Consider the following 16,460-nt stretch of genomic DNA (forward strand, 5'->3'; position numbering starts at 1 on the left):
GATCACACACTAGGTGCTTAGGGAAAGTAGGTGCCCCCACAATTGTCTGGTATTAACTCTGCCCAGTGTGAGTGCCTAGTGCTGAATGGTGCCTGTACCAGTAGACTCTAGCTTTTAAGAACACAAGCACTATTTGAACAAAGAAAGAGTGGGTCACACAAGGTGGTGCCTCTGTCACGGCAGTCAGCGAAATATTACAGAGCTGGATGTCACTGCGAGTGACAGTAGGGCTGAGAAGTTCCCCCTCCCTGGTCCCTGGCACTCTTGCAGGCTACTTCCATCATTGAGGATTATTTGACTTAATCTCTTTGGCATCATTAAGGAGTTTAAGTGACAAAATTACCACTCTAAGGCAGCAGGAACATGAAATGGGTCATCCTACATTTTGTAAGGACTTGCCTTCCATGGCTAGGAACCTGTACTAGGAGACCATGAAGGCATCTCAGCCTGTAATGGTGCATCACAGAAGCTACCAAGACTAAAGACTTGACCTCATGCTATGTTAAAGAGTTCAGAGTTAGCCACTGTGAAATGATAAATAAATTATTTTAATGATTGTGAGCAAGAATGGAGATCCATCACCAAAATCTCTCTTTAACACATCTACAGATTCAAGGCTTTGAAGAGATTTTCAAACTTAGTATGGCAAAAATGATCACAATATTGTATAATTGTCCTCTAATTAAAATAAATTAATTTAAAAAGACAAAAAAAAAAGAGAGAGCGATTTTATCAGTGATAATTTAAGGCCTCACATCTCAATAATGTCTTGAAATCTCAACATAAATTTCCATGCTTCTTAATTGTTGATCTGAGCTTTCAATGAGTCATTGATCTATAAACTGCAGCAGTTCTTGACCTCCTCTCTACCCTTACTTTTTCATTGGGAAAAAAATACTAGTTATGACTCCACCAGACCTTTCCTTAAAATCAAAGACTAGGTGATATTACGGCCCAATTGATGTTTAAGAAAGCAGCCTAAGGTTTCAAATGCTATATATGCTTATGGGATTTGTTTCATCTATTAGCCCCCTCTAAGACGTTATTGAGGCTCCCTTTCCTCTGTCTGTTGGCTATTGGTCACCACCCAGAAAGAGAAACTCTGACCTGGGATGGAAGATAGGTCTTAGACTGGCTGAAAATATAGAAACTTTGTCAATCCCTGGACAAAGGGATTCCTTGACCATAACTTGATTCACTGAGAGGCAGAAAACCTGAATGATAATCAGCAACTGAAAGGTCACCAGCTCTACAACTCAATGACACAGCTTCAGAAATTGAGAAAAGCGCCTATATAAATACATTTCAAGCATTGGAGATTTAGACAACTTTCTACCCCCCCATATGTAATATATATTGAATATATTGAGAGTAACACAAAAGAAAACAAAAGGAAATAGGGCTATAATAAATGGAATGGGGCCCCTGATATTTAAATCCAATAAAAATATCATTATTGGCAAAGTTTACCAAAGTGTCATTGGAAAAAGCAATGCTAACATTTTCTGTTCTTTCTCCTTCTGTTTTTTCCCCTTAAATTAAAAATCACAGCAAAACAAAGCCGCTGACTGGACTCTGAGGAACACTATTCATTTTCCCCCTGACCTGATTAGTCAGAACGTCTTTCGAACTATTAGTTTTCAATTTGCATCACTGCCAGAGAGGAAGGCCTCCAAATTAATGGTTGCATTGATTGTTTATGCCTCTGAGAGGCACGTTAAAAAATTTCAGCCATGCTAAAAGAAATGCTAAAAAAAAAATAAAATAAAATAAAAAAATAAAAGAAATGCTGATCTTCTGAAAGGATTTTATTTAATGGATTTTTTAAAAATTAAGAGTTTTAGAAACTTGCCAGAACTTGTTTAAAATTCCACTTACAAGTTTGTCTGTCTAGAGAGCTTGAATGGGAAAGGCTTTGTCATTTCTTAGCGTAAAAAGCTTTGAACTTGAATTCTGGGAGCCCTGGACCTACCAGTTGGGATCTTGACAGAACTGCAATTCTGGCTCAAATGTAGGGCCCATCTGCCACCCAGCTTTCCCTTATTAACAAATAGGGTCCCTCATTACTCCCCCAAGGGTCTCTCCTGGGTGGTTTCTCCTCTCCCTTTTTGGTTTTGGAAGCCACACTTAGGGGAAAAAAGAAAAGGTTTCAACAAACATTGGTCTGTTTGGTTGGCACAGAGAGATGGGAATTTGCACAAAGCCTTTGTTGGGCAAGCTTTCCTTAGCTCCCTGCCAAGGAAGTTCTAATTCTGTGTCTCAAATCGGGGAAGGTAACAATGGATTAGATGACTATTCCTTCCATCCTAAATTGTCTCTAAGGAACTGCACCATCTATTTGCAGCAGGGCAAGGACCACGTCAGAAGCAAGGTCACTTTCATTATTGACATATCCCATTTTGAAACTGGCCAATATAATGATGAAGTGGCTAATTCATGATAGTATCATGCACAAAATAACAGCTCACTTAGGACTCATGAACAAATGTTCAGGGATGAGAAGTAGACTTCTGTTCTTGTTGAGATCTGATGACCATGGTTTATGCCATGGCAAATGAGGGTTCATTAGATATTAAAGTAGTTCCCATTATTTAAAGTGGTACTGAATGCTCATTTTTCTCAATCCCAAAGGTTATCTCCTAAACTTTTTTATGTGTGTCTTAACCAAAAAATCATACTCCCTCTCAAATACCCATGTGCTTCTTGGTTAATGCTTTGACCTGGGTTGGCACAGAAGAGAAGTGACAGTCTTAAGTGATACCTTATTTGAATGAGGTTCAGTAACGGGAAGAGAGATGATGAAAATCTAAAGTTCATGGATCTCTGGTAAAATGTAGAAGTCAAACTGACTGAGACTTAGTATCTGGCATTTGGAGACCTACAGTGAGGCCTGAAAGCATTTCTGGACTCAGAATTGCTATTGGCAGGTCAACACAGTCAAGACTATAAGGCTGGTTTTCCACCTTTCAGTTGTATGCAACAACCACTGTGCAAAGTAGCAGGGCTCTACAAAACCCATAACCTTAACACAAATCACTTGTTCCATATGAATTATGATGAAGTGAAGTGAAGTCGCTCAGTCGTGTCCGACTCTTTGTGACCCCATGGACTGTAGCCTACCAGAATCCTCAGTCCATGGGATTTTCCAGGCAAGAATACTGGAGTGGGTTGCCATTTCCTTCTCCAGGGGATCTTCCCGACCCAGGGATCGAAGCCAGTTCTCCCGCATTGTAGGCAGACGCTTTACCATTTGAGCTACCAGGGAAGCCCGATCTGCCATTAAAAACAAATAAATATTTGAACATTAAAAGACAGGCTCCCCACTGTCAGTACCACTTTACATAATGGGAACTACTTTGATGTCTAATGAACCCTCATTTGCCATGGCATAAACCATGGTCATCAGATCTCAACAAGAACAGAAGTCTACTTCTCATCCCTGAACATTTTTTCATGAGTCCTCAGTGAACTGTTATTTTGTGCATGAATTATGATGAGGTACCTCCAATTTTTCCCCTATCCAAAACCATAGCACTTCCTTACTCATAGCTGAGTGGTGGTATTTCTAGAAGTGCTGCTTTGACCATGTGGTATGAATACTCCTCATAGAGACCTGATAACTTCCTTCCAAACACAAGAGAAAAACTGACACTTGTCAAATGAGTTTCATGCCAGCTACCTCAATATAATTGACATGCTGTTTACTAGATTCTACCTAATGTCATCTCCCATTCTTGGTTCACTAATTAGTTTTGAGGTTTGCCATCTTCTTTATACAATGCATAAAATAGTTTTCTTCTTAATTGTATTGTATTGCTCAGGACCTTTTACAAATCTTAAGAACAAGCTCTTGCATAAAGCTTTCCTGGAATCACTGGTTCTACTTTTCAGGACAGAAATAATAGCCTATATTTCACTCAAACATTCTGTGATTATATTTCCTAGTAGGACCCATCTCCTATGATACTGAAAGCTCTTGAAAATTGTCCTTAAAAATACTTAAGGTGCCTAGTAGTTTAACAAACTTGTTTGAGGGATAAAGAGAGCCAGTTATGTGAGCAGTCTGCTCTGGTAGAGAAAGTATTTTTTTTATTGTCATTGTTTAGAATTAATGGCATATGGCCATAGTGAAAAGCAGACCAATTTTTAATTAGTTTTAATATTATTTTAAAATTCTCTAGATTTAGACAAGGAACTTCCTTATCCTGTGTCACTTTTGTCAGAGTGTTCCCACCCCATCCATGTACACAACTGTTCAAAGAAAGTCCAAAATGACCAACTTCTATTCAAAAACAAAGCAACTCTTTAAGAACACCCTTTGGCTTTTAACCAAAAACCAAGGATTTCAAAGGCTATACCAAAAGGAGCCAAGCACTGTGTACAACAAGCAATTACTGTTATTCTTATGTAGATCAAAAATTGCAAAAGACACTTGTGTGGTCTTTAATGCGTAGTTTATTCCTTCTGTGTTAATACAAATAAAATACATCACTTAGAGTCTTTAAAATCTCACACTTTCCTTTAATTTTTGATAGTTTTGTCTCTGCTATACCCAGCTGAAGTTCTGGAGTTTTCCCTAATTTAGGTAAAACTACTAACTCTTAAGAAAAGACCAAACCAAGTACAAATATATATTTTTCTCATCTTTCTCTGGGGACTTTCCTGAGACCTGAGGCTCCCCACATACAGGGTCATGTCCAATAGTTTAACTTCTTCTCACTGAAAACACTTTCAGTAACTTTTGTTAATAGTATATCAATTAGGAAGTGTAAAGAACATGAAACTATATGCAGAGGTAGGTACGTGGGAGGGTTTTGGGGCTAGGCCTGCAATGACACACTTCATTTTTGCTCATTCCCTGTACCACTCATTGGTAGAACTCAGCCATGAGTCACATGTAGCAGCAAATGGAAGCTGCTAAATGCCTGGCCAGGAAGAAGAGGAAATGGATGTTGGTGACCAGTTAGTGTTTGTATTATCCCATCAAATGGTTAGAGCCAGGAAGGCAGGGCATGCTAAATCCTGTCATGCAAAAATCTGTGCTTAATATAGTACATCATACATGATTGAGTTTTGTCAACTCTAGCCCACTGGATGGGAAGCAAGCATCTTACGAACAATAAAGAAAGAATTAGGCCTACAAAAAATTCAAAGACTTTAACCTCAGAGGTAAGACTTAATCTACTAAAACAGAAGAGGAGACTCAGTAGATCCCATGAATGCTGATGAATTTCTAACATTTGGTTGTGAATTTTAAAAATCAAGGACAGTTTATAGCAATTCACTTGAAAATTGTTTCCTTGGTGTGTATGCCCAGAAGTGGGACTGCTGGGCCATATGGCAGTTCTATTTCCAGCTTTTTAAGAAATCTCCACACTGTTTTCCATAGTGGCTGTACTAATTTGCATTCCCACCAACAGTGTAAGAGGGTTCCCTTTTCTCCACACCCTCTCCAGCATTTATTGCTTGTAGACTTTTGGATAGCAGCCATGATCTGAAAGAGACACGTGCACCCCAATGTTCATCGCAGCACTGTTTATAATAGCCAGGACATGGAAGCAACCCAGATGCCCATCAGCAGACGAATGGATGAGGAAGCTGTGGTACATATACACCATGGAATATTACTCAGCCATTAAAAAGAATTCATTTGAATCAGTTCTAATGAGATGGATGAAACTGGAGCCCATTATACAGAGTGAAGTAAGCCAGAAAGATAAAGACCATTACAGTATACTAACACATATATATGGACTTTAGAAAGAGGGTAACGATAACTCTATATGCAAAACAGAAAAAGAGACTCAGATGTATAGAACAGACTTGTGGACTCTGGGAGAAGGCGAGGGTGGGATGTTTCAAGAGAACAGCATTGAAACATGTATATTATCTAGGGTGAAACAGATAACCAGCCCAGGTTGGGTACATGAGATAAGTGCTCGGGCCTGGTGCACTGGGAAGACCCAGAGGGATCGGGTGGAGAGGGAGGTGGGAGGGGGGACTGTGATGGGGAATACATGTAAATCCATGGCTAATTCATTTCAATGTATAACAAAAACTACTGTAATGATGTAAAGTAATTAGCCTCCAACTAATAAAAATAAATGGGAAAAGAAAAAAAAAAAAAAAAAAAAAAAAAGAAAATTGTTTAGTTTTTGTTAACCTTCTAAATTATCAGATTATGCACAGACAGATACACACACACACTTATGGTTATATAAGCTACTTGCATGTGTAAATGTACAGAAAATTTTGGTTTCATATGGCTCTTCCGAGACCAAAGAGAGAACATGTAACACTTACTATGAGTTAACAGAGCCTAATTCAGTATCTTAGTACACAGAACTTTGAAATAAATGGGAAAAATATTCTATTTTGAGCTTTCCATGAAGCACTTTATTATTGCATGTCACCCAGGAAACCTAGCAACAATTTATAAGCTCTCACAAATCAACCATTAAGCAGTGGTCCACATTTTGTTCTAAGCATTGCTTCCTTATGAGAAAGGAACACTGATGCAGAAGTTCTGGAGATGTGGTTAATTCTTTCAGGCACAATATGATCATGATGATGACTAATAAGCTACATTTTTAAGATCATAAGAGAACTGTAGGTTAACAAGCAAATAATATTAATTATGCTAAAGTAATAGGCACTATCAAACCAGGATTCTGTGGAGATGGATTGCTCCTGTACACCAAAGAAACTCATAAAATCATTCCCCTTTTTATGCTCCAAGATAAAGATATCACACATGCATATGCTAAGAAAAACTAAGTGGCAGATTCCTTTTATTTAGGAGTGTACTGCTTTTTCCCTTGATATTATAATATTAACTGCAGATACTATATGAAGGTTATATAGGTAAGTCATACTGCAACAAATCATTGTTCAAACAGGATTTTTCAGAACCATTTAAACTATTAGTACAGAATGAAACATACAATCAACAGACACCAAAACACAGAATGAATAAATAAAAAAATCAGAATGGTCCTCCACTTACCCGCGGAGTGCACCTGGATTTTATTCAGTGACAGCTTTAGTCAACTGTATCTTCACCCTGATTGTAGCATCTGTATCACCGTATTCCTCATTGTTGGTTGCAGAGCTTGCTGTACTTGGAAGTGCACTAGTTTAATACCTATAAATATGAGGAATATAATGTAAGAACATCAGGACCGAATTACTGCTCAGACCCTAAGCAGTGGCGCCAATTAAGAGGAAAGTTTAAATCAGAGACTCTCAAGCTGTAGGGGTCATCAGAATCACCTGGATGGTTTATTAAAACCCTGATTTAGTAGATCTGGGGTAGAGTCTGGGAATTTGCATTTCTAACAAGTTCCCAGCTGATGCTAATGCTATCGGCCAGGGGCCACACCTTGAGAACCAATATTAAGTCAATAAACATCTATTTGAAGACCCTCATATGCCTGGAAATGGAGACTAGATTTTTGCCCTTAAAGAGCCAGAGGTGTCACCCAAACCATTACAGTTTCATATTAGTGTTTGTCATATCTACAATTAAAATCTTTAAAAAAAAATATATTGTATAAAACAAAAATTTGAATAAAATGCTGGTATTAACAGTAAATTGTAAGAGTTCACAACATAACATTTAAAATCAAGGGAAACTGATTATTTAATACCTTTTAAATACACATATTTCTGATAGTAAAAATCAAGTAAATTATATAAATATGAACATTAAATTATATAAATATGAATTCCCCCCTCCTTTTGGGGGGAAAATAAAATAAATCTAGGGATACATTACTTAAAATCCTTACCTTTTCTCCCAACAAAAAAATAAACAAAAAGTGACCACCCATCCCCATTTACTAGCATCAAAATTTCTTCCACATTTTACCAAAATAATACTGCAATCTTTTTTCAGCCTTATTACCTTCAGGAAAAAAAAAACAGCTCCTCTTTGGCCTGCTGTCCTCAGCTTGTTCTTGGGAAGCTCAGCGGCTTAGCACTCATTCTCAGTTGAAGTAACAGGACTGAGGTTATCAACGGCTATTGGGTTTCCATCTTCTGATTCTGGCCAGTTCCCTGCAGGCAGTGAACATGTTGACCCCCAGTGGCCAACAAACCCTAAACGTTACCATGTGCTGTAAAGCCTCTGAAAGACAGCGTATCTGGGGTCAAATTCAGTCATAGCTGCATTCCATTTGGCTGGTATGGTGCTTGGGGAGACCTGCACTGGTGAACCGTCAGGAGAAGCCTGCCCTGTACAGCACACTTCTGGCTGATTGCTTCTGACTGCTTATTTACATGACCTGCCCGGTCTCACGAAATGGCTGAAATTGTAGCACCTGAACAAATGGGAAAACCATGGCTTGAATATAAATTAAGCAACTTTCCTAGAGGCACCATAGTAACTTGTGCCATGTGCTCAGAATGACACTCACGGCTCAACGTTCCTTTCTTGCGCTTTGTTGCATCCGCCACTTCTGGGGTTTCTGTAGTGATAACATAGAACTTAGACAAGAACGTAATCAGCGTTGTTTACTGATCCTGATGAGTTGTGCTTAAGGACACAAATATCACGGTCATCATATCCATCTCTCAGGTATGCCATGTCAGCCTGATCAACATGGTACCTTCCTCAACTTGGTACCTTCTTCTGGAGTGTTTTGAAACAGGCTGAGACTCCACTTTCCATTTTTAGGTTTGTGGAGGAGGAAAATATTATGTAAACTAGTGCAAGGTAAAGAAATAACTTGAGCACTGGCCTTGGAGTCAGTGACTAGAAAAAGTATAGGTTTTCATAAAAGCATTCTTTAAAAACAAAACAAAAAAGAAATTGAGCTTCAAATGTCCACGGCACAGTCTGAATTGGAAAACATGAAAATCAAGAGAGAGAAGGTTTCTCCTTGGCCCTTCCTACTTTGGCTGCCTGAGCTATTCTCCCGATTCTTTTTGTCATCGTTGCAGAGAGAGAATTCACCTGTTCCAGTTTGACCTTCTTATTCTTTTAATTGGCAAGAGAGGGACAGAAGCAGGAGAACCAAAGGCAGTGATTCTCAAAATTAAGTATATATAGCAATCACCTGGGGAACTTGTTGAGGCTACAGCATCTTTGACCCTAGCTGCAGAGATTGCTGTTAAGTCTGGAATCTGCATAGCTCTCCAGCATCCACGGGGGTTTTTGATGTTGTGGGTACTAGAGAACACTTGCAGAAAACCTTTCTGCTTTACAGCAGTCCTTCTCAAGCTTTACCCACAAATTTCTGTTAAAATGCAGAACCTGCTTAAGTAGATCTGGGGTGTGTCTGAGAGTGTTCTCACAATCTCTTGGGGGATGGTGGTCCAAGAACTACTCTTTGAGTAGCAAGAGTTTAGGGCTTGGACATGTCAGTTGTATTGCCTGGGTTCAAAACTCAGAACACACCATTAATACTTAGTCCTATGACTGTAGTAATGTATCAGTGAGATAATAAATATAAAGCTCCTAGCATATAAGGAGGCTTAACAAATGTTAGTAAGTATTGACATTTTGGGATATTCTGCTTTGAGTTTTGTTTGCTATATGTATTCCTCAGTAAGGGGACTTATAGAGTTGCATACTGGTGTCTTGGTGGTTTGGGCTTGTCTGGGTCACTTGAGTTTCAAGCCTCTTTCCCCCAGGCCCTTCTTCTTCCCTTCTCTACATTGAGCACATCCTGAACATGCCCAAATGGCCATTCCTTCCTCTAAAACCAGAGGTCTCTGAAGAATAGCTCATTAACTGGCAGTCTTGGAGTAGGAGATAAAGAAACAGCATAAAGTTTTTGAGCTATGCCCAGGCTAAGAGATTACAGACTCCTTAAAAAAGGTACCACATCTTTCTGGAAAACCAAACTTAAGACTTCCACTTAATGTATCTTTTGCAATCACAGGCTCCCACAAACCCAGTTCTCTTCTGCTACACCAGGAGCATTTTCCCTCAGAAATCAGTAAAACTGCCTCAATTTCAGGTTGACCAGCTGAGAGAAATCCAGGAAGCCACCCATCACCCACCACAAGTAAGGGTGGTAAACAGGGGAGTCAAATTCACTTCTTGGTTCTACTTCCCAGTGTAACATTGAGACCACATGTCTGCCTCCTTCAGCCTCTTTCTGTAGGAGAGTGACTATGATAGTTAAACAACAGCTAAGCCTAGCCTTATCTTATCTCTTCATTTTAATTGATGATTCTTACACCTCAGTATGCTGAAGCATCTTCAGGGAACAATCTTGAAGCTTTTAGCTACCCAGACCACACTTCGCAAGATGCAGATTAAGTAGGACTGAAATGAATACTGGATAGCTGTGTTTTCAAACTGACACACCAGGTAATTCTGAAGCAGGTGGTCCATTCTCTGATAAACAAAGCTTTATTAAGAGTAATGATGCTTAGATATGTGCTGGTTTAACAGGAACAGCTTGTCTAAACCTTGTTCAGTATGCAGTGATCCAACTGTGGTCTTTTGAATGACCCCATATGGCTTCCCTGATAGTTCAGTTGGTAAAGAGTCTGCCTGCAATGCAGGAGACCCCAGTTCGATTTTTGGGTCAGGAAGATCCCCTGGAGAAGGGATAGGCTACCCACTCTAGTATTCTTGGGCTCCCTTTGTGGCTCAGCTGGTAAAGAATCTGCCTGCAATGCGGGAGACCTAGGTTTGATACCTGGGTTTGGAAGATCCCCTGGAGAAGGGAAAGGATACCCACTCCAGTATTCTGGCCTAGAGAATTCCATGGACAGTCCATGGTCACAAAGAGTTGGACACGACTGAGTGACTCTCACTTTCGTGAATAGAAGCTACCATCTGCTGACTGATCAGGGATCAAGTGACTATTCCTATTTATTTTCCTTTATACCACTCTGTTACTACCACTTTTTGTCTCACAGAGTAGAATAAAGTCATAGCTCAGCACTTAAGAACCTCACCCAAAATTTTACCATGAATTAGGGTCCAAGGTGGACCCCCAACTCTTGTCTGTCAACCCTGAATTAAGAGTCTTTTCTATGATGCTAAGCTTCAGTGGTAAAGCATCCTCCTACCAATACAGGAGACATGGGTTTGATCCCTGATCCAGGAAGATCCCACATGCTGCAGAACAACTAAGCCCAGGCACCGCAACTATTAAGCCTGTGCTCTAGAGCCTGGGAACCACAACTCCTGAAGCCTGAGCACCCTAGAGCTGTGCTCCACAACAAGAGAAGCCACTGCAATGAGAAGTCCATGCACTGTAACTAGAGAGTAGCCCCCACTTTGCTGCAACTAGAGAAAAGCCCCAGCAGCAACGAAGACACAGCACGACCAAAAATAAAAATACTATAAAAAAGACTTCCCTATTGGCTCAGCAGGTGAAGAATCCACTTGCAATGCAGGGGGAGACACAGGAGACACTGGATCGATCCCTGGGTCTGGGAAGATCCACTGGAGGAGGAAATGGCAGACCATTCTAGTATCATTGCCTAAAAAATGCCATGGCAGAGGAGCCTGGCAGGTTATAGTCCAAAGGGTCACAAAGAATTGGACATGACTGAGTGATTGAGCACTACAAAAAAAAAATATTTTGCTGAGCTTCTCACACTTTAGCTTATGTTAGAATCCCCTGGAGGGCCCATTAAAACAGATTGCTGGGCGCTCAGAATTTATGATTCGGTATGTCTGGTGTGGGACCTGAGAATCTGAATTTCTAACAAGCTCCCAGCTGCTGCTGTTGGACTTTGAGAACCACAGCACTAGAGTTCGCTGTGGGGTCTTTCTCTATAAGTCTGATGCTGTGTCTCTTTAGCAGTCCTATCTACTCACCCAGGACAATTCAGAAAGCTTTCTTTTTCCTTCCACTGTTGCTTAGTCAATAAGTACATGACAAACGGCCAATAAAGTCACTGTTAAGCCAGTTCTTAAGTGCCTTCAGGTGTTACTTCTGTTGTAATATGTCACCCTCTCCCCTAAAGCAGAGAAAACAATGGTCCTTTGGTGGTGGCTCTTTCCCAAGAGGTCTTCTGCTTTTTTATTTCTTGCTTAAAGAATGCTGAACTGTGTTTCTATTCTAACTAAGCAATGGTGAGTGATGCATGTATGCTTAGTCACTCAGTTGTGGCCAACTCTTTGCGACCCCATGGACTGTAGGCTGCTAGGCTCCTTTGCCAATGGAATTTTCCAGGCAAGAATACTGAAATGGGTTGCCATTTCCTCCTCAAGGGAATCTTCCTGACCCAGGGATCAAACTCATGTCTCCTCTGTCTCCTGCATTGCAGGTAGATTCTTTACCCACTGAGCCATCAGGAATGGTCAGTGAAATGCCATCCTAATCACTTCTGTCCAACCAGGTGCTAAAGAAATTATCCAACTCCTATGTCTTCTTCCTCCCTCAGTTTGGTGATGGAATTCCAACTGGGATCTGGATCAGTTCAGTTCAGTTCAGTCGCTCAGTTTTGTCCGACTCTTTGTGACCCCATGGTCACAGCCAGGGACTGCAGCATGCCAGGCTTCCCTGTCCATCACCAACTCCTGGAGCTTGCGCAAACTCATGTCCATTGAGTCAGTGATGCCATCCAACCATCTCATCCTGTTTCCCCCTTCTCCTCACACCTTCAATCTTTCCCAGCATCAGGATCTTTTCAAATGAGTCAGTTCTTCGCATCAGGTGACCAAAGTATTGGAGTTTCAGCTTCAGCATCAGTCCTTCCAGTGAATATTCAGGACTGATCTCCTTTAGGATGGACTGGTTGGATCTCCTTGCAGTCCAAGGGACTCTCAAGAATCTTCTCCAACACCATGGTTCAAAAGCATCAATTCTTCAGCGCTCGGCTTTCTTTATAGTCCAACTCTCGCATCCATACAGGACCACTGGAAAAACCATAGCCTTGACTAGACAGACGTTTGTTGGCAAAATAAGGTCTCTGCTTTTTAATATGCTATCTAGGTTGGTCATAACTTTCCTTCCAAGGAGTAAGCATCTTTTAATTTCATGGCTGCAGTCACCATCTGCAGTGATTTTGGAGCCAGAAAAATAAAGTCTCTCACTGTTTCTCCATCTATTTGCCATGAAGTGATGGGACTGGATGCCATGATCTTAGTTTTCTGAATGCTGAGTTTTAAGCCAACTTTTTCACTCTCCTCTTTGGTCTTCCCTTTATTATGATGGCCCTGTGGTTTTCTTCTCCCTTGGAATTTCTGGGGTTTACTCACATTTGGGGCCTTCATCCTAAGCAGGAGCACAGACTTCTTTGTAAGGAGGGTACATTTCATCCGCATTCCCTTTTGTTCTTCCCCAGGAACTGCATGTATGGCTCGCTAAACTATCCCTACAGCAAGCTGAGGGAATATCAGCCAGGGTCAAGCAAGTAAGATGACCCTGTGGAGTCTCTAAAGGGTGTGATGGTGACTCTCTCAGGACACCTAAGCCGGCAAGCTCAGAGTCAAGCGCCTCCAGTGACTCTTCTCTCTTGGTGCTCTGTGCACATTGTACAGCAGTAAAGCCATGTCTCTGAGGTCCCTTCTTTTGCAGGATTCAAACTGCAGTTTTATTTGATGGATCTCATAACAGCAGTTCAGCAGGCCTTCTGGATGACTCCCCTCCAAGTCAAGAATCTACCAGCCTGACTTCAGCTGGGGAAACAGCTGGTGGAGCTGAAGACCTAGGTGCCAGACCTCCTGTGTCACTTACCTAAAGCAGTGTGATGTGACCACTCTGAGTCAGCATTACAAATGTCAGAGATATTTATACCTATTGCCCTCAATGAAATAGGATAAGAGGATGGAATGGGATCTTTTTCCAAGTGCTTGGAAGGTTTAGACCCTCAGAAAATATAAGCAGAATCTGAGCCCCACTAGGCACCTAAGTCCATTTCTCTAATCTTTCTCTCTGGGGGAAAACATTTGAAATAGTCACAAAGTCTGACTTGAGATTCACTGAAGTTCAGAGGGCAAATGGTTGGAAGCCATTAAGAAGGCAGGCTAATAATTGTGGCATGAGTCCAAGTCCTTGCCTGCTACTCAGTAGTAGGGTGACTCACAGTCTTCAATTTCCAAGTTTTTTTTTTTTTTAACTACAGAGTTATAAATATGAAACAATTGTGTATTAAGCTTTTAGTAAAATAATACATAGTAAACACTGAATAGATGCTAGTTATTTTTTACTGTTAACTATTTTCCCTGGTGGCTCAGATCATAAAGGATCTGCTTGCAGTACAAGAGACCAGGGTTCAATCCTTGGGTTGGGAAAACCCCCTTGAGAAGAGAATGGCTACCCATTCTAGTATTCTTGCCTGGAGAATTCCATGGACAGAGGAGCCTGGTGGGCTACATTCCCTGGGGTGACAAAGAGTCAGACACCACTGAGTGACTAACACCCATACACACACACACATTTTCACATATATTTATATTTCATATATCTACTTCATGTATATATAATTATAATTTGCATGTAATACCAGGGAGTTCATGTATTTTTTTGAAACCTATTTATGAATATATGAATACTTGGGGCTATACAGTTATATATGATATAAAGTATATGGTGTTATTGATTCACCATCCAATGGGTTGGACTTTACAGTATGTATTTTCCCTCTATTCTCAGATGATTTCAAATGTACTCCTACAACCAACTGAATATGAAACCCCAGTGTAGCCCAGAAGCCCCCTGAATTTTGCCGATCTGGCAAAAGCAGTCTGGACTTCAGTTATGTGACCTGTGATGGGATAGGACTTTTCCCATGAATGCCTATGGTGTCATTCTCATCTTTCTCTCTGATTTCTCTCTGGTCGCTGCTGGCCCCTTTGCATACTGTTTCTCTTGTGCTCTGTGACATCCCATACATAAAACTGAACCCCTCTACTGGTTTTCACAAGAAATCTACACTGAACACTTTGAGTCTCTGGTGAAGGCTCACCTTGCTGAACACAACTTCTCACTGTCTTGATCAGTCCCTCCACCACCACCCCCTCTTCTTCTGAGGCACATCAAAAGCATTTCTCCCCTTGCTTCATTCATATGTAGCCCTCAGTCATACAGAGACCTGCCAGGTTGTCACTTTCCATAACATGCACTCATTAAGAATGGCTTTTACAAAGTAACACAACTTCTTTCCTAAGAGAAATTTGGTGAAAAAGTTTTCTCCCTCTTACTCTGTATGAGTTAATGTCATTTGTCACTGGGATGTCTTATTCTATGTTTCCAGTGCCTGGGAAGTACCCATCGCATAACAGATGTTTACCTGTTGGATGAAAAAGGGGAGAGAGAGGGAAGAACAGAGGGAGGGAGGTAGGAAGAAAGGAAAAAGTGGAAGAGGAAAGAAGTCCCCAGACTTGTTCTGGATTCAGATCATGATTTTTTCGGCAGCTGAGAAGCTATGATCTAAGATAGTTGTCCCCCTGCTTATTGCTGCTCAGGTGAGTTTTGCCCTGTTTTTCATTCCCAATATCTCAGCAATTTTTTTCCTAAGCCAGTTTCTAAACCTTCCAATAGAGTAGTGAGGTGGTTCCTCCATTTTCCCCCCATAAAGCAGGAGAAGTTCACAATCACTTCCTAATCTCCTTGCAGGTAATTAGTCGACTCAGGGGGCATCTTCAAGAAGCCAGAAGCATGTTGACTTTAATTTCCCTTTCTGAGATTCTCTTCCCTCTGTTAGCTTCACCTTTCCTCGGCCAAGGTAAAGTTAATTTATGGGCATCATTTGTCCTTCCAACAGGTTTTATTTATTTATTTTTTTGAATAGTTATCCCCTCAGTTCCTGCACATTGTAATACTCCTGGTGTAGCTTTTCTCTTTTCAGAATGAATGTACCCGTGAGTGAGTCTACTCCAATTCAACAATAATCAATATTTGTTACTTAATATATAATAGCTAATACAGACAAATACTACAGATTTTATTAATATTTTTGAAATTATTTTTGTACAATTTAGGGACATTTAAAAAGTGTTGTTTTCTAGACTTATGGTTGCGAAGAGTAGGGTTGGAGGAAGGATGGAGTAGGAGGTTGGGGTTAGCAGATACAAACTATTATATAGAGAATAGGTAAACAACAAGGTCCTGTCATATAGTACAGGGAACCATATTCATTACCCTGTGATAAACTATAATGGAAAATGATATTTCAAAAAAGAATGTATATAATCACTTTGCTGTACAAAAGAAATTAACACAACATTGTAAATCAACTATCCATCAATAAAAATATTAAGAAAAGAAACAGAAATGTGGTGTTCGTTATTTCTTTTGGAAGCCTCCTGGTAGGATTCTGGGAGAGATTAGGGTTGATCCTTACAGACAGGGTTGCCCCATGACATACTGGGAACGGCCCAGATTGAGGAAGGGCTGGGAATTAAACAGAGGAAAAGGAAGGCGAGGCTAGAGGAGCCAGGGTAACTTCCTGTTTTTTAGGAGGACAGAGCCTAATCTCAGCCTCACACAATTATACTCGCTAGCTACATCAGCCCCAGGTGGCAGAGGAAAATGAAAGTCAGG

The 16,460-nt window shown here is 40.6% G+C and overlaps 1 long non-coding RNA gene across 1 annotated transcript in view; it reads right to left on the reverse strand.

Moving 5' to 3' along the window:
- LOC110149159 (uncharacterized) overlaps positions 1-16,460 on the reverse strand; it is a 211,794-nt gene that overhangs the window by 137,989 nt on the left and 57,345 nt on the right. The window contains exons 2-3 of the long non-coding RNA XR_011484951.1: positions 7,907-8,058; positions 7,007-7,144 (exon numbers count right to left, since the gene is read on the reverse strand). This is a non-coding gene — a long non-coding RNA (uncharacterized lncRNA). The remainder of the gene's footprint in view (positions 1-7,006; positions 7,145-7,906; positions 8,059-16,460) is intronic.

This window comes from Odocoileus virginianus, chromosome 3, assembly GCF_023699985.2.
Source record: "Odocoileus virginianus isolate 20LAN1187 ecotype Illinois chromosome 3, Ovbor_1.2, whole genome shotgun sequence".
Lineage (NCBI taxonomy): Eukaryota > Metazoa > Chordata > Mammalia > Artiodactyla > Cervidae > Odocoileus > Odocoileus virginianus.